Here is a 21,002-nt window from a genome sequence, read left to right on the forward strand (position 1 = left end):
TCAAATTACATCATTCATAGTCTGAGAGCTCACCAGGTAGTCTAAGCTATGGCTTTAGGAGATAACGTCAATGATATGAGCAATCTGATATTTAAACTAACTAATAAAGCAAGTAAATAAAACTGAAATCAAAGCATAACTGGAATTAAAAAAAACTAAGAAAAGCAAAGTCAGCAGAGAGGCTAATTTCATGTCACTAGTTATTGCAAAGATTGTATGAAAATGCCCGGGCCTACTCTATCCTGAAACACACACACACTGATCAGCGTTATCAACAATATACATAGCTGAAAAATCATGTACAGAAATGAAATGTTAATACCATAACAAATGAAATATACACAGGTGGATAACTATGGAATATGTGCAATGGAAATAAGGAAACAATGCATAAAACTTTACAGCAACAAGGAAAACAAAACCTCAGCGTGTAGGGGCCCTCTGCACAGCCTCGGTCAACAGGCTATCAGTCCAGAATTATGCTCACGCAGTCATATAAAAACAGAGTCTTCTTTATATTTCAAAACAGAGGAATAATCCTCTCGTTACCACAGTGGGACTAGTGTCACGGCACAGTAAACTTTTAACAGCAAAATTACATCAACAAAGACTAACTCTATGTGTTTGGAAACGCGTTATTTATAACAAAAACTTCATAACTATTTTCCTGTGAAACTACATCAATAGAGGACACGTAAAAGACAACGTCCATGAATTTAGAATAATGGTTGTCGAGATTATTCAATATATCGAAAGTGGCTCTTGGATTCGCATCATGGGGAAATTTACAGCTGTCAACATGACCCCAGGGATCTAGGAACGGCCACAAATCCTTCACGTGTTTGAAAACGGAGTCCTGTTGCTGTAAGACTCCTTTGTTTGACCACTGCTTGACCACCATTGACCACGGCTTTCCTTGATGAATCCGGCTGAACCAATAGGACCTAATCCATGTCCAGGTTATTTCTAACTTGCCCATGTGGCTTGTTTTGCCTGATGACACCTACAACCTAGAGTTTAACAAAAACAGCTGCGGAAAGTGGCTGCATTCCGCAGCTAATGAGAAAAATCTAATTCAAACAACAAACACAAAAACATAGTTAGAAAACCACTTAAATGCTCTTTTAGGATCAATATGCAATGACCTTTGATAGCTGGTGAGGTATTAGTGAGGGAAAAAGTCTAGGAAAATGTTTAGGAGAGATGTAGTTTCAGAGCTCAACAGGTTTCATTATTAATAATAAGGGGTTACACTAGTATTATAGGGACCTAATATAGTTACTCATGATAAATATGCAGAGATTCAAAATAGGTGTGAGGACTTAGAATTTCATCTGGCTATTCTTCTAGCACCAAAATGTTGACGATGCTGGACCCACCAACACGTGAGGGGATCTTGACAATAAGAAGTCCCAACGAGACCTCAGACCTTTTGGTGTAGGAGTCCCAGTAGTGGGTACTACGGTATGGCCTTGACTACAATTGTGCACAGAGGTAAGTAGGATGTCCTTGTTAGTAGTAAGGGTGTGACCAACACAACAAGCCAAGGAAGATGCATGAAGGGTTCTAACACACGGAAAGTGGTATAAGTACGCCACTTGGAGACCTATGGAAACACGCAGCTTGGAAGGGAACACACGAGAAAAGATACATCACAAGATGAAAGGTAGGTGAACCAACGATCGAAAGTGATGGTTAAAACAACAACACATCTCACCCATATCCGTACATACATATATAGAAAGAGTCCATACATAGATGCGTAAGAAAACAGATACATATATCGTTAGTGTAACCAAGAAAACTAAAATACAATAACAACATATGCATGAAACATGTTGGCTCTATTATATTAATAAAGTGAAAGTTCCAATCATACACTCAACCATGTCCAATTACTAGTCCCAACAACAGAATGTTACAGTCATTTCCTCCTGCTCCTCCAAAGATATATACTAGCTCTGCACTGTGGAGAAGCTAAGGCTCGTTACAATATACTCCAAGCTTTCTCTAAGATATACCTATAGAAAGCTTGGCTCCCAAAAGCCTCTACAATGAGTTATTATGTTCTATAAATAACAAGGGGTGCGGTGACCCTTGACCTTCCCCTTTGTGACTCTTCACCTACTCTCATGAATCTTCAACTACGTTATGACTGTTACATTTGACCATCGACACGTGGTCTTTCACTTTTACAAGATGTTATATTACAGTCTTCACGTATACCCATGTGAGATAAAATAGGCTTGAGTAAGCCATGCGAGACATCACTAAGACTCAGAGAGTTGTGGGAAGACCAACTCTTCAACATCCTTGTGATGATCGATGGTGGTGAATTGAGGCCAAGCTTAGTAGTCTGTGATGGTGTCTGCGTGCTAAATGGTGACATCTAGCTGAAAGTGAACTCTTTCTTCCCTTACATCCGAGTACATTGATTTGGCTCCTCTATCCAGCTCGTTTGATAACATGCGCATCATAGCCTTGAGTGCAGCTGGACTAGCAACATACTTATGCATAGTGTCTCTGCTGATCTCCAAGTGTGTGCTGGTAGAAATGTACACCAACATGTCGAAGTACATGTGCAGCTCCAGTCAGAATTGGTTCTTTATCTTCACCTTGGTGAGTGTTCCAATGAACGGGATCGCATGCATGTGCACAATGACATCCATGATCTCGAACACCTGCGCATGTGATCAACAGTACTGCTCACACTGTCAACTTTGTGCTAGCTGTTGGGATGGGTCTATATCATGTATGGGCATAGTTTTATCAGTCTGCACATGTTACGCCGCATGATGTACCTTTTCCTACTGCGCTTCTTTTTCTCATCTATGAAACTCCTGTTCTTCTCTGAGTTACCACTTCAGCGGCTGCAACTCCTTCTCTGTTTCTCTCTCCTCCTTTGCGCGATCCTCTTTTCACATTATTTGCTTATAGCCTCAATCTCCAAAGCTGATTTCATCATGAATTGATATGCTTTGAATTTGTAGCTTTGCTCCACCTCTGTGCTATCAACAACCTTCCTCTTGCATGTGTTGTGCGTAGGTCTGCTACCCTCTATTGTTGTTGATGGTGTTGCCCACTGTAATGCTACTGACATTTCATCTTGATATCCTTGTCTATGAACGATGTGGTGTCTTCATAGATAGGCAAGCTCATAGATACTTGCTGAACTGTACCTCCATTTGCGCTCTCAATGGTGTCCTTTGAATCTGCTCTCCTGGAGGCCATTGTATATGTATTGTGTGACTAATTGTAAAGATTGTGTAATTTTCACCGGGAGGCTGGGAAACTGACTACCAAAACTGCACAAGGCACATTCCAGGTTGTTAGGAGGCTGATTGACTATTCGAAATACACAATGTAGAGTCTAGTGTGGCCTACTTAGGACTGAAACTACACAATGCACAATTTCATTCAATAGTGACATGCAAGACTAGGGACTGTCTTCCACAATTTTCTAGGTAAGGAGGGCATTTCTTACCAAAATTGTGCAAAGCAAGCCTCGAGGTCAGTGCTAGCTAGGTTTGTGCAATTTTTGGAGGGAAAGATGAGCCTTCACTTCTAGAAATGTGCATTGTTTTCCGGGCAAGGCAAGGACCCTCTCAAGGCAGCCCAGGCCCACTGACATATGACTAAAAACATGAAAAATTTTGGATGCATGGTGAGACTGAGTGTAATCAAGAGTGAATTATCATGCATGCAAACAGTGCATGCAATATTGAGAAAATGGGAAAGCGAGCTTGTGTGTGAAACGAGTCACTGTGACGATGACCGTCAGTGAAGAAATAATGTCATGCATGCGACAACATCAAGATGGAAAGAAAAACTGAAACAATGGTTCTATAAGCTAACATGCATAAAAAAGATAACAAGCGTTCATTGAATCAAGAAGAAAACACTTACACAAAGCAAAATACAAAAAGCGACAGAATCGTTACACAAAACATTCGAACCAGACTTACCCTGAAAAATCAAAGGTAAATGTGCTGAAGACTCCTAGATGCGATGTGGGATATTAGAGCTACAAGATTGATGTGAGGAATGAGATCTACAACGTCCGGTAAATGAGTTTTGATAACATCGAGATTATGACCCGCATGCCACAAATCTAGGAAAAAGTGACATTTGGCAGGAGGTTTCTAAAATGATATTTGCATGTAACCTCTAGCTGCTAAAAATAGATCCCTAAAATCTAGGGATTCTTTGCCTCTTTCTTTTTTCGGGAAAAGAAACCCATTAATGGAAATCAGGATTGCTCAATCTGGGAGGGAACTGGTCAACCTGACAACACATGTAGCAGTCTACAAGCTTGGGGATAAATTTTGTGCAATTTCTGGGTTGAGCAAGACTGGTTGTCCCTCATGGACTATGAAATTTTTTTACTGAAGCCCTACTGTCAATCAGAACTACGCAATTCCTGAGCTGAAGCCCAATGTCAAGCTGCACTACGTAATTTTCCAAGGGAAGCCTGCCTAGCTGAACTACACATTTCTGGAGCCTAGTAGGCAACCCGGTAAGATTGAAAAATTTCTAGAGGGAAGGTTGATTCCCCTCCAGAATTGCGCAATTTTCACGGGGAGCACCTCAGCCAGAAAATTTACTAATTCTGGAATGACAGCTTGCGGGTCGGAGACAAATAAGTTGACACACACAAGCAATTGAACCATGAAAACTCAACTGAAGCCTATATACTTGACTGTGAAAGACATGCTGCTAAGGATGGTTGGTAGGGAGGCTCCAAAATGAAGCTAAGGAAAAATTTTGGAGGGTGGTTGTAGCCGCAACAACAGGACCATAGAGAAGACAAGGAAAAAGAGGTATTTTCTTTTGTAAATGTGAGGAGAAATTTTTTCAATCCGTATTATATATATATATATATATATATATATATATATATTTCGTAGAGTTAACAAAAAAATAACAAATGCCAAGTTTTAGTAAGAGAAGTTTAATCAAATAATTAATTTCAAATTATGGAATCCTAAGACATGAGAATTGTTGGTGCATCCAGTATGTAAGGAATTTAATTAAAAGAGGAATAAACTTACTCATGTCATGTGTAACGAATGGGATCCCCCAAAAGTTAGATTTCTCCACACCAATTTATTTATATCTTGTGTTAGGATCATAGAGCACTAAGAGAAGTGGTTTTGTCTATAGACATTGTTATTAACACGAATCTTTTTAGCTTTTAAATAGGGTACCTTAAATAAATATATTATGGGAAAAACCATGGTTTTTCATATGCCTGGAGCACAAAACCACGAGTAACATGACTGAGTTGACTTTACTTTAACTACACTAACAATATCCCCCTTAAATTTCACTCATGGAGATTGACCTAGTTGCAACCATTCACCAACCATCTCATACCTAAGATCTCACATTTCCTCCCTCAAGCTAGATAATTTTACCCCTGCCACTCGAATACCTCTCCAAGTTTTCCACTTCATAGCTTGATGATTACATGTGCTACTTCATTGCATGTATACCTGATCAAAGACTTAATGGCTTACAGAATTGCATGCCCCTACACAACATGTATGCCTGAACATCACGTCTTTCAACTTCCTAGGGGAATACACCTACATATGACAATATTTCACTACATGGAGCAAAACCCTTAGGGTGTTCAAGACATCAAACACGGGATCATTCACTCTATACTACTCCATCTTCATTCTTTTGCTTCCATATGATCACTCTCTCAGATTCTATATCTCACCCGATCCAAACCTTAAACTCTATTCTCACGCTACATGACATATCTCTTTATATCACACCTAGTTCATACCATATCTCCTAAATCCATCCATTTTTCACTACCCTCGTTAATTTTGAAAAGAACCAAGGTGATAGATAAATCTTGACCACCTCACAAGGCCCAACCTTTTCCATCGTGTGTATTTCTTAGACCTTTGACATTTTATTTTTGTATTATTCCATACTTGTTTCTCTCCTCTATCATATAGATCAACAACAAATTTCTTTATTTGTTTAACAATCTCATACTTCACATGCACATGCAACTTGGCGTTGATAAACATAGCATTCCTATGGGATTTCATTGGAACGTGTTCTTTTATCCATATTTTAGTGAACACTTGTGTCTTTCAATTAATACAAACAATGTTCCCATTGGATACACGGGTCGAGGTTATTTTCTAATCAAAATTCAATCCACTATGTGACGACAAGATATAACATCTATGGAAACATGGGTCTCCTAGTTTAGACCTTATGCACTAGAGATATCCATCCAATATCGTCCTTGGCTTTGGGCATCACACTTATATTTATTTTTGTTCTTTTCTTTTCATCATGCTAACCAATTGAATCCAATCCAACTCACTTACTGTCATTCTACTATTATTGTCAAGCATGCCTATTATCTTAAAATTTCCACCATGGCCTCCGCGACCACCAGCTCCACCATTGATGCTAAAACTCACTCTATGACCACTTGACCTCGACAATCAACATACTACTCAGAACCAGATGCCCCACCATAGGAGATTTCAACTACATCATCCCTTTCTTTCTTGAGTCTACTCTTAAGATATCATGATCTTAACTGTTATTCCAGAGAGCTTCAAATTTGAGCTTTTCTAGTGATAACCAAAATGCATCCCTTTTCACATCTAGAGAAGCTCGAGGGATACATCCTCCACATTGTACATGGCCTACAATTCCTATATGTTCCCGATAAATTGAATGCCATCTCTTTGAATTGAGTAATTAAATGATCTTTCTCACTCGAACTCTGCTCCTCATTCTTACCCTAAATAGAAAAAAAAACCTTTGTAAAATAAAATAATCATGAGCACAATATATAAGCAACCACACATATTTAGAATGCCAAGAAATACCTTAGGAAAATCCCAACTCTAGGGAAAAACCCAAATGTGTTTCCATTAGTCCTTGGCCAAAGCCCTAGCAACGCTGACTGGGGAGCCCACACTTGCTCAACCCTTCGCTCCTTACAATTGCCAAGTAGCCCACACTTCATCAACCCTTGGAACATTTTAATGAAGACTAATAAGACTATTTATAGGCCTCTTTCCATCCAAATACAACTTGAGTACTTCCGTGGACTACAAAACTATATTCCCAAAACCACTAGTTATAGACTATTATTCCCAAGTCAAGGTTAATACTAACAATCCATCCCTTACACTTGAATAGGAAATTTTTATGGATCCAACCCCCCTAAAGATTTGGGTACTCAAGATAGTCCCACATTCCCCCTATCTCTCTAGACTTTGTTGTACACATGCCTACTAGGTATTAAAACAATATGCCCAATTGTATCATCTCCATTATAGTTAATATTTTTATTGGTTACTATTATTACATCATTTCTTCTTATACTCTTTCCTTTCCTTTCTCCATTCACTATTGATCTGGATTTGAGAGGCAATGGATCCCAAACTTGATCCATTTGAAAGCCCCTTGAATAGGAACTAAATTATTGATAGCGATATTCTAACTTGATTGCATTAATATGCTTGAATCCAATTGAATATTAAACTTGGGAATGTGTTAATAGTCTCTAAATTAGTTACTTAAAAAAATGTAATGATCATAACTACACAAACAACATGAATAAGAAAACATCAAACAAGAGATCAATCACATAAGATAAGAGATCACCGAGTTGGTAATTGAGTTCACCCAGTATGGGCTAGGTCTCTAGGCTCCACTAGACTTCAAAACCAATTCTTTAATTACTCTTCAATAAGGATTCTCTTCATTTTTAGTACGAAATGGAATAACTCTCACTTTAAGTGCTAATATCTCTCCTATAAAGACATGTTCTCCTAAGAACACTCACTTGATGTAGGAATGTCTCTCCTACAAAGAGATGTGCTCCTTTGACTTAACTCTCACTTCAAGTGGAAAAATAGATCTTTTGGCACAACATCATCTTTGTTTATGTGTACAGGGTCACTTCAAGTGTCAAAATGTCCCTTTCAGCACCACACCATATCAACTTGCATGTACAAGCTCAAACAAGGAATTCCCTGAAATAGTTTAGATATTGCTCCCTTGTGGCAACATATAAAGATAATACAAAATATATAAGTACATATTCTCACTCTCACATAAAGTGGCAAAATGGAACTTTTATAACCACACTATTTAAATTTGCATGTACAAGCTCAAACAAAGAATTCCCTAAAATACTTTAGATCTCGTTTCCTAGCTGCAACATATGGAGATCATACAAAATCTACAAGTACATGTTCTCCTTTTAATAAATCTTGAAAAGGGAAAATTAACAATAAATGAGACTTACATTATTTTTCATGCCAAAACACACAATTAGAAAATCAAAACGTATGAAGCACAAAGCCAATAGGTATGTCTCATCTTTCTACAACTTTTTCTTTTAAAAATGACTAACTTCTAAAAAGTGCATCTCTATCTCGAAATTCATGCCAAGGATTGATAACACATGTGAGATTTAAACCATGACCCCTCAAATCAACTACTCAAATCACAAGAAACACAATGCTAGTAGGTCGCTCTCATCATTTTGGAACTTATGACTGTAAACAAGAACAACTTTGAAAACTTAATCTCTATCTCAAATTTGTTCAAATAATTAATGAGACATGTGGGATTTAAACATGAGCCTAAGATCCACTTCTTAGATCTAAATTATATCTGCACCAATGGACTCATATCAAAAAATCGTGAAGCATGACTATAAACACCATACGTTTCTGTCACTTTCATTTATGGACCCCTCTAAAATTCTCTATCTCAAAACATGCCACGAAGACTGAAGATTCCTTGCATTATATGCAAATTTTCTTGAAATTCATGCATTGGTATAGGCCCGACAGATCCCCCCAAAATTCTATGTGAAATAATAAGTCCTTGATAGGCATTGGTCACTCCCCTGTTAGATATAAAATGGTTTAAATAACATAGACCTCGACAATTTTAATCAAATTATCCATAGGAAAATTGGTTTGCATGTTAAACATAGTTCATTGGATGTGGGGAAGGTCCTGGGGTCAAATCCATGGGCCTCCCATTTTGGATTTAATACAAAGCATTCATTATATATACATTGGTTTAATATATATGTTTAGATATAAGATTAAAAAAATGTGTATAGCCTTATTTAACAAGACGTTGACCCCAACAAGCCAACCGAGCCTGTCACATGGCAACCCTAGTTAGGCCACATGGTTGGTCAATCACTAACCTAGACACTATGTGAATATGTCATGTCACATGATTCAACTACCAAAGCAATGCCACATGAGTTTCATGGGTGCCACATGTCATCTCGTTGTTGTTCTATATGTCGATTTTCCACATTAGCATTATAGTACCACACCATTACACAGACACCTATGTCAGGATCCTATAGTTCCCTGTGGCACTCTTTGGTGCTGCCACATGGTAGCTTCCTTGTCTCCATTTTATTTGTTTATTCAAAACTTCAAACTTCCATATAATTCTCATACGGGCTCTGTTTGAGGTTTCCTTCACACAATTTGAAATCTCCAATTGAGTTCTTCAACATGGCATAGATTCTGTCAAACTTTGAGCACTTTGTTTTTTGATGTTTCATTCACCTGGATCAACTGCACATCTGACATTGATGTCCATATAAAAATAAGTCATCTACCGGATCTAGTTTACCTGCAAATTTATTTTTCTTTTCACCACTAAGAATGACATTCTGTTTTGTTGCACCATATTCCATGGCTTCATTTTTAACTTGGAACGCACTAGTATCAAGGATTGGGACTTTGATAGTGATCGCTTCCTAACACTCTAGAACTTCACACTCTACATCTGCTAGTATTTCCATCTTTCAAAACATTTTCATTTCCCCTTATTTTGATGGGGAGATGGGAATACACAACCTCTTTCATGCCAGTGCTAGCATCTTCGTTAGAGCCCAGATTTTTTGATCCCTTGCCCTTGGATAACTCATACACTTATCGAATTTTATCATACATATGATATGATTGATCCTCCATGTCCTCTCCTACTTTATGTTTCATAGCCCCTGCAACGTTGAGGGCCAAAGAAGCTGCATATTTGAAAGTCTCAGAAGTCTTGTAAATGTTGCTTTTGATAGTATTCTTAGCCTTGCCAATGTTGGCTTTGATGTTATCTATGGACTTGTTAGCATCTAGTTTAATAAGATGATGTGCCTTCCCCCCTAGCCTGCTTGGTATTGTTTTAGACATGGGAGGTTGCATGTTAGACATTTTTTTCTAGTGCCGTGGGATTATTGATTAGCATTCTCAGCTCTTGATTCCAACAACCCCTCTCTTTCATACTCCAACACAATTACTCGATGTCCTTATCTCATGAAAAACCCCATTGGATTTTCCTTGCCTGACTTAACTATCATTGTCTAAGGATTTCTAATTTTATTCCATCTATTGTGATAAAACAACCCATACTTTACTTGTCCATTCACATGCAACCTCACTTTGAATAGTTGATCCACATCAGATTTGACCAGATTTATGCTAACTTGGCTTCTTCATATGCATATTTCCCCACAGGTCACATTCTAATTGTTCCTTCGAGTCTTCAACATTTTGACACAACTTTACATGTAGATCTATAGCACAATAATCCTCTCTCAACAAGTCTCCACAATCAAAGTTCACATAGTGGAAACAAAACTATAGACACAACAAGAATTATCACACCCACACTAATAACAGTGGTCTGGATCACATAACACCAAGATAAGTGGTGGTGTCTAAATACACCATTATTGTGTTCCCAATGCCCACTAGATAAACTTAACATTGAGGTTGTGGTCATATTAATAGGTTACTTTAAATATAAATACCGTAGACAAAACCATCAGATGTTATATACCTGGAGTCCAAAACCATTGGTCACTTGATTGAATCAAGTTTACTTCTTCCACCCTAATATCTTGTAGCTGAGGTTGTATTTAATATTATTAAATGGGGAACAAATCATGCTTACGTAGTAAAATGAAATGTAATTATATGATGAAATCCTTGACAATCACAATATACTTGAAGAGGTAGCTATTATACTTATGAAAAAACTATTAAAAGTTTTGATTACTTATACATCTTAATATTCTTATATGCCAATTAACTAAAATGAATGTAAAAATTGATGAGAAAGATAAGGTTGTTACATTATTCTATTTATTACTTGAATCTTCGAACTCTTTAGTGAATTACATTAACTTTGTTATGACATTGTCGTAAGATCTTTATTTCCTATGGAAGCATGGAGGAAGATATATATCCATTCTTTAACATTAGCTTTCAGCTAGAAATTCTTGATAGATGGTAGTAACTTGAGCAAACATTCTTTCCTTTTGAGATTTACATTGTTTAATTTTACCATTAGTCTATTATCAATGTAACCAAGTGCATCGATGATCTTCATACTACATTCAATTCAATCCACACTAAGGCGTTATACCACTAGTTAGAAAATTCAACACACACATCCTAGATTATTACTAGCAACTTGGACCAACTCAATCAATAACACTAATAGGTGTGCTTACTCTGATTTTTTCCTTGGTTTTTTTGGAAAGATTCCTCCTTACCAGATTTGTTTTTAATTTTAATGGCTTCACCAACAAATACTATTTTTGTTAGACTTTTACTAATCTCCTATATAATACAATAAATTGAGAAAATTGTATACCAGATTCCAAAAGCGTTACCTCACATCTCTAAATTGAAATTATATAGATTTATTACAAACAAGAAAACACTATGAAACACATTACATTACCTCCAATCTCTTGCTTAAAATTATATAGATCCAGTGGACAAACGACATAACACTATGAAATACATTGCAGCTCTCACACTAACTTCAAATTACTCTTTGTGGCAATCTACTTTTAGATTTCTCTCCATGAACCTAGGCCCTCATATAAGGGAGTCCAGTTCAAGGTTCATACGAACTGTAATACTAATTTTTTTTTAATAAGAACAATGCATAACATTTAACAAGAGATATATTATTATTAACACAATACACAATATTATTCCATAAATGGGGTGCGTACAATATATAACCATAACAACTTCTTACAACTAGACGAGAAAAAGACCCACATACACTCTCTAGAATAAACATTGAAATATTAATGATTTAAAAGAATGCGTTCGAAGAATACATTGGTCTAATTAACTTTAATACTTCCGTTCAATACTGATGCTGCTTGTACAATGCTAGTGAAAACATATCCTCAGTAGATGGGTGGTTCTCCAGTCTTATGTTGGAGTTGGCTAGTGCTTGGACTATCGGATTTGCAGAAGGAAACAAAAATGTTTACCAATTTTGTATTTTTTTTATATTTTAATAAAACTATATAGTTTTACCTACTTGATGTATTATTGTGTCTAGAGGTATTGTAGTTGTTCTAAATAAGGGTTTATATTTAAATATTGACTCATTATAGGAATTATGAGATGTTGTAAGGTTCCTAAAATAAAATATTGAATTAAATAATAATAATAAAATATAATGTGGATTTAATTAAAAAATAATAAAATGCAAAAGTAATAAAAATATTTAATTGTTTATTTTAATAAATATAAGATGGAAAATTTAAGAGAAAGTGATTTTCATTTTCAACTCTCTGAAAATTACATAGATGAAAAAATATTTTATCCCATAGTGTTTTTCAATATCCAATTTCATTATAAAATATTACACACATATATAGATCCATTTGAACATATAAATTGAAAATTCAATAGATATATATATATATATATATATATATATATATATATATATATATATATATATATATATATATATATATATATCACATTAAATTATTAAATTTCAATTATAAAATATGTGAAGGAAAAATGCCTCAAATATTTGTAATTATGTGCATTGATAAAATTAAAATTAAATATATATATATATATATATATATATATATATATATATATAAATGTGAATTTTATAAAAATATAAATAATTTTATTAAGATTTAGCATAGATCAATCTTAACTCTAGATCTATTAAAGGAAAAGAGGAATCAAATCTCTAGAGTTGTAAATATCTCTTCAGGTTTTGCACTTAAAAGATAAATTACATCTTTAGAAATTTGATCCTCATAAATATTTAGTAGATTAAAAATTAATATGAATCTACATTGATTATATTAATTTTGATTACATTGTTAAATGTATAAATGGTAAAAATACTTCAAACAATATAGCTTATGAAATTGAGAAAATATTAATATTTAAATATATTAAATAATGTATAAATTTATATGAATAATTGATTATTTTTTTTATTTAAATAATATATAAAATATAATATATTATTTTTTATTTTTTAATTTGAATTGAAAATTCATGTGGGAGAAAAACTCGTGAAAACTGAGTTGAGTACATCAATCACCTCTAACCTGCCAATGTACTAAGGCAACATAGTTTAATTGAGATGTTGTCGACATGTCCAAAAAAATATATATTGTTTTGTGAGATTCTTGGAAGAATTACTTCTCAACCTTTCAGGAATGTATATATTTTCATTAGCAAATTGCATCACAATAAGAAAAAGCAATATATGATGAATCTGGTTTTTCAATGTGATTCCTTGTGACCGTTGGCTGGCATATCGCAAGAGTTTTTTCTCTTTCATTCCTACTTTCTTCTTTTTCATTCCTACTATTTATCATACTTCTATTGAAGTACGAGGAGTGCTTCCTAGTGTTTTTAGTGTCCGAGCGCTAAGGGATTTGAGAGACCTAATCTTCATGTTTTTCATGCACAACTAAAATTACTTGAAGACGGGGAGGAGCTATCCTCGGTGGAACCTACATACCAAGTGGATTTTCATATTAACAGTTTTATAACACAATTGGGAAATGAACAACGGTACACGCTCATAATCTAAATTAAAAAGTAAAAAGAAAATAACAATTAAAAACTTTCCACATTCATATAAAAAAAAAAAAAAACCTTTTAGACTCGAAATAATTTTAGGAAATCCAATGTTAAGTTCCATTTCCTCATGGATTCCGGGAAAAGTAGCAATGCTCTTCTTCTTTGAATTTCACAAGAATAAAGAAAAAAAGCATTCCTAAAATAGACCTAATTCTATGATGGAAAACCCATAGATGCATTCTCAGGTTTGGAAGTCTCACCAAGATAATATTAGAGGTTAGGATTTCGATCAATGAATTGAAGGCGGAAGACCGAAGTCTCATACAAAAACATATTAGAAATAATAATCCCAACCACCCCAATAAACACTTTGAAAGTAGCCATATTTATCAGAAGTATTTTTGCAGGTTGCGTTTCTGTTTGAAGATGGAATGACTGAAGCAAGGCGCCAACCATTCTGAAACGCAACAAGTAATTTAAAGCATTTAATGTATTTTCCTAAATATATATGGGCAAGCATTCATTCAGTGACTACTGCCCACACTCCACAAATACTTGCGCGATTTTGATCACACTCAACGACAACATCATATTAATTATTTTGTTATGTCATGAATTAAATGTAAAATCGTATGTCGAAGTTAAATATGAATATAAAAGTAATTTTTTAAGAGAGAGGATAAGAGAGTTAAAAGATAAAACCAACGAGATGGTGAAGCAAATTTTGGTGGGCGCGCAAAACAACAGTTACTATGTTTTACTATGTGTTATTCCCCATGAAGTGTTTTTTTCTTACTTGGTGAATGAGTTGCAGTCTCATGTGAATTTATTTTCAAGATTTAGAAATGGATCCTAAGTTTTATTTGTGATGCTCCAAGCTTTTACCTTTGTTTTTGCCATAAGTGAATTCTTTGTTTTTATTAAGTCTCTGCAATAGCTCTTCGAAATCCAAGTCTGCGAAATCAGCTTCACGAATGTCATAGACCTTACCTCCTTCATGAATGTCATAGAGTCTCTGCAATAGCTCCGCAAAATCCAGGTCCGCGAAATCAGCTTTGCTAATGTCAGAGACCTTGCATCCTTCGCGAATATGATAGACCTTACCTCCTCGGTGATGCGCGAAGGTGAGCTGCGGGAAAGAATCTTTGCGAAAGTCATAACCCTATGCCTCTGCAGGTAAAGCGTAAATTCTGTCAATATTTCTAACATGGTAATAGAGCGGGTTAAATATTGTTAGTGTAAAAACAAGTGTTTTTACTAGCAGTAAGAATAGATTGTTTTTAGCATATTTACCAGTAGGTAGAAAGTTCTTTTTACGCTCAAAAATGGAAACATCAAGAATAGGCTTGACTAATCATCAAATACCTTAGTTTAATGAAAAAAATTATGATTATTGGGCTATTACAATGGAGGTCCTGTTTTCTTCTCAAGATATTTAGGATTTGGTGGAGAATGGTTTTCAAGAACCAACAGATACAGTAGCATACAATGCCTTATCTGAACAAGAAAGAGATTTATTAAGGGACAACAGGAAAAAGGATTCAAAAACCTTGTTTTATATTTTCCAAGTAGTTCATGACAGTATTTTGCAACGATGTCCAAGAAAGCATGGGACACCCTCCAGATAGCCTACCAAGGCATGGCAAAAGTCAAGACAACAAAGCTGCAAATGTTGAGGAGATATTTTGAAACACTTTGTATGAAAGAGTCTAAGAATATAGACTCGTTTTTTACACATGTAAGTGGTTTGGTTACTCATACCAGGTCTCATGGTGAGACACTTGAGGAAAGAAGAATAATTGAGAAAAAATTGAGAAGTTTTCCAGCAAGGTTTGAGGCCATTGTTGTGGCCATGGAAGAGACAAAAGTTCTCTCGCAGTTCTCATTGGATAAGCTTAATGCATTACTGATTTCTCATGAACATAGATTGAATAGTGGAGCAAGCTCCTTAATGGAGCATGCCTTCAAGGTACAAGTATAATTTGGTCAAGGTCGGGGCAGAGGAAGATCATATACTAAAGGAAGAGGAAGAAGCTCACACAGAGGTGGAAGAATCAACTCTTCAAGCTCAAGTGGAAGATGCAGCCATCAAAATCTAAGTCAACGCCCAAGCCAAAATCAAGCACAGGGCCAGAGGTATGATAAATCTCAAGTCCAATGTCATTACTATAAGAAGTATGTTCATTAGCAAATGAATGTAGAAGGAAACAATATGACATTATTAATAAACCAAGTGTAAATTTCACAAGAGAAAATCAGAACCATGATAGCATGTTTTTAGCTTGTAATGTAACACAAGAAAAACAGAGTGATATATGGTATCTAGACTCAAGGTGTAGCAACCACATGTCAGGAAACATAGAAATGTTTTCCAATCTAGATGAAAGTGTGGAATGTAAAGTGACATTAGGGACTGACAGCAAAGTCTCTGTCATGAGAAAAGGAAGAGTTAATATCCTAACAAAGAAGGGGAAGAAGAAGTGCATCTCAGATGTTTACTTTGTCCCCAGTCTGAAACATAACCTCATAAGCATTGGACAACTCATACAAAAGGGCTACAATGTCTTTTTCAAGAATGATGTATGTTCAATTTTGGATAGGCCTCCAAGAAGACAATTGATTGAAAAGGTTCATATGACAAACAATAGAATGTTTCCCTTAAAATTAAAATCAGATTTGCAGAAAGAAGGTGCACAAGCACAACTTTTAATGAACTCACAAGAAGATGGAAGAAAAGAGGTAGTTGTCACACAAGTAAACTTTCAAGCAGAGGTAAAAGAAGAAAATTGGTTATGGAATTTGAGATTTGGACATCTAAACTTTGGAGGTTTGAATTTGCTGCACAGGAAAGGTAAGGGTTTAACCCTCATAGAAAAACTAGACGACATATGTGAAGGATGTATCTTGGGCAAACAACATAGAGAAACATTTCTAGGAGGAATGTGAGTAAGGGCAAAGGCACCTTTGCAGATTTTCCACTCAGATTTATGTGGACCAATGCAGACACCATCAATTGGTGACAACCACTATGTATTGATCTTCATAGATGACTACACAAGGAAGACATGGGTCTTTCTCATAAAATAGAAAAGTGAAGTGTTTGACCACTTTCGCCAATATAAGGCTCTTGTTGAAAAGCAAAATGGACACTACATCAAAGTCCTCAGGACTGACGGAGGTGGAGAATACATCTCAAATGATTTCCTTTGTTTTTGTAGGGAGCATGGAATTTACAAGAAATTTACGAAAAGGTATACACCTTAGCAAAATGGTGTGGGAGAAAGGAAGAATAGGACCATTATGGAGATGAAAAGGAGCATGCTGAAGGCAAAGAATTTTCCAAATGACTATTGGGATGAAGTTGTCGCATGTGCAACATATATCTTAAATAGATGTCCAACCAAAAGTGTCCAAAACATAGTTTGTGAAGAGGCATGGAGTGGAAGAAAGCATAGTGTCACCCACATGAGAGTTTTTGAATGTGTGGCTTATGCACATGTCCTGGATGAGTTGAGGAAGAAGTTGGAAGTTGAAGCTATTACTCATACCTTCTACCATACCTTTACCATGAAGTATTCGAAGGCCCTTCTCTCCAATATGTCGAAGCCTTTGATGCCACATCATGGTCTTCTCTCTAGAGGCCACTAGATTTTCTACTCCACTTTCAGGAACCACGGAACTATTGCACCCATCAACAACAGTGCTACCATGCAGCTTGTATAGAGTTCCAATTCGAACTCCCCACATCAATACCAGTGCCCCCAAACCATTTTGCAGGTATCCTTCTCAAACACTATTTTTACACCTGCATCATCTAGCTTGCTTACAGAAATCAGATTTCTGGCTAATGCAAGAATATGCAGAACACCCGAAAGTGTTCTAACCCTTCCACCTTGCAACTTCAACTTTACTTTTCCGCAACCAACGATTCTAGCCTTCTGGTCATCCCCCAAGAAGACATCACCACCATCATATTTCTCATACTCTAGATCCAAGCGAAGTGAGAAAGCAAAGTGATTACCAATGATAGAGGAAATATATTGCATGATTCTTTTAAATTTTAAATTTTTATATTTTCTTTAACATGATTGATCCAAAATATAGGTTTAATATTTTACAACTAATTATGGTTTTTTAAAATTTAGATGCTTTCTTAAATACAATACAATGGGATCATATTTAATAAAGAGAGTGAGATGGAAGGGGGAATAGAGTGGGGGAGAGAGACATAAAGGTGGGAGAGACACTGAGAGAGAGGAGGGGGGAGGGGAGGGAGCAAGAGAGATGGATTGGAGGGGTGAAGAGACGGAGTCTAGAACAAATATATTGGGAGGTAGAGGTGGAGAGAGAGAGGGAGAGACAAGGGAGAGATGAAGATGGAATGAGGGAGGGAGGAGACGAAGGAAGAGAGAGACAGGGAGACATAGATATGGAGTGGGGAGAGAGGGGTATAGACATAAGGAGAGAGGGAAGGAAATAGTGACAGAGTTGGAGGGTGGAGAGAGAGAGATTTTGTATGATGGGGGAAGAGACAAAGGGAGGTGGGAGAGAAGGAGAAAGAGAGGAATGAAAAGGAGAGAGGACTTGAGAGAGAGGAGAGAGATGGAGTTAGAAGGGAAGAAATACATAGAGAGAGAAAGGTGGAGAGGGAGTGGCAAGGGGGAGATGGAGAATCAGTGAGGGAGAGAGAGTGAGAGAGGGAGAGAGAGAGAGAGAAGGGGAAGAGATAGAAAGGGAAAGGAAGAGGGAGATATAGATAGATAAATATATAGATAGATAGATAGATATAAGGAGAGAGGGAGTGTGTGTGACATATGTTTACAGGGTTGAGATAGAGAGAGAAATAAGGAGATATGGAGGTAGCTAGAGATATAGATAGAAGGGGGAGAGAGGGAAGAAGAGAAAGGTAGAGAAAGGTAGGTAGAGGTAGATAGAGAGAGAGTGGGGAGAGAGAAAGGGGAAGAGAGAGAAGGAGAGTGGGAGGGAGATTATACACAGAATGAATGGTGGAGAGAGAGGGAAGAAGAAAGAGACACACAGAGACAAATGCAGACATATAAGTAATATTTAGAAAGTCATGACTATTTTGGATTTTCACTAAAACAAATGTATTGATTTCAAAGTAGTTTTTTTCTTTCTAATCCTATTTGATCACATGCATTATATGCATTGATTTCAGTGTAGATGTCGATTTGTAATCCTATTTAATACCTTACACTAGATGCATTGATTACAATGTCGATGTTGATTTCTACTCCTATTTGATTGCTTGGACATGATGCATTGGTTTTAGTGTAGATATTGATTTCTAATCCTATTTGATCGCCTGCACTAGATGCATTGATTTCAGTGTAGATGTCGATTTCTAATCCTATTTAATACCTTACACTGGATGCATTAATTTTAGCATAGATGTTGATTTCTACTCATATTTGATTGCTTACATTAGATGCATTGTTTCCAGTGTAGATAATGATTTCTAATCCTATTTGATTGCTTGCACTAGATGCATTGGTTTGAGTATAGATATTGATTTCTAATCCTATTCGATTGTTTGCACTAGATGCATTGATTTTAGTGTAAGCACATCTTTGCCTCCTCCATCTATATCTCTATCTCCCATTGTCTCTCCTTCTCTACCTCTCTATATCACCCCCTAAACATGCTCTCTCTCTCTCTCTCTCCCTCTCTCTCGATATATATATATATATATATATATATATATATATATATATATATATATATATATATATATATATATATATATATATATATATAGATAGATATATCTCCCTCCCTCACTTTCCCCTCCTTCTCTCTCTCTTCCCCTTCTCCATCTCTCTAACATTTATCTCTTCATATCTATATCTCTATCTCCCCTTGTCTCTCCTTGTTGGCCCCAAAACATACGCACTCTCTCTGAGTGTAAGAACATAAAAATTATTCATGACGTGCATTGACTTATGCGTTGTAGTAATTCAACCATAAATAGAATACTTGAATTTTCAACCTAAACAAAATGTTTGCTTACCTGAAATGTTTCCTTATTGAAACTATAAACTATTTATAATTGTGTTGTAGTAGCTACAGCCACCCTCCAAAACTTTGGCTCGAAGGAAAATTTCAGAGCCTACCTTGGTTCCTACGGTCGATCATCCTTGGTCAATTATTGGTAAGCTGGCGACGTCGAGCTCCCCTCCTTGATCCCAAGAGATGTCTGCATTCTCATCTTGATGTAGCATGTATCATTTTCGGGCATAAGGGTCGTTGTTTGTCATGAAAAGGGAATGTTGTTGTTCTTCAAGGGAATTGTGTTCGTATGAGTGGTTGTCATCACATAAAAATGTTTCACTCCCACTTCACGCACTCTTGTCACGAAGATTTTTGCATCAATAAAAGTATGTATTATGCATTCTCGATGGTCTACGTTGTGTCACTAAGTGTCTGTGTGTGATCACAGTCAAGTCCTATCAATGTTTAGATATGTTGCATTGATCTCACACTTAGCCATTTTCTCGAGAAACCTATCCTCATCCAGCTTCCCAGAACTGTGTGCTTTGCTTCTGCAATCATCAAGCTTACTCCCTTACCTATCGAAACTCTGCTGTGTGAAGAGACACCACCTCCATTACCTACTGAAATCTCACATTGCATAAAGACACCAACTTCCGTTTCTTGCTGAAACCCCGTAGCCCGTAGAGACGTCAACCTCCCTTGCCTGCTGAAACCCTGCACCCCACAGAGAACCCAACCAAAACTGCTGTCCAAAAATGTGCAGAGAAGCTAGGCAGTCAACGCTACTCTCCATAAATGTGTAGAGCAGTCGAGCTGCACTGCACTTAGAAATTGCATAGAGGTGACCTCCTAGGACCTGCATCCAGCAACAATGTCTTGTGCCTCAAAACTCCACAGTATTGTCCAAGTTGTCCTATCGATCTTCCATACAGAGGTTGCACAGATAGTGCTCCCAGTTTCTCATTTTTACAATAGTCACTATCCTCTAAAATTGCACAGATCTACCTCTCAGTGACTACAAGAAAAGGTGACATGTTGAGATCACTCCCAATGATTTGAGGACAAGGACTAAGGAAC

This window comes from Pinus tabuliformis, chromosome X, assembly GCF_031772625.1.
Source record: "Pinus tabuliformis cultivar Carrire ecotype Pingquan chromosome X, CPIR1, whole genome shotgun sequence".
In the NCBI taxonomy this organism is placed as follows: domain Eukaryota; kingdom Viridiplantae; phylum Streptophyta; class Pinopsida; order Pinales; family Pinaceae; genus Pinus; species Pinus tabuliformis.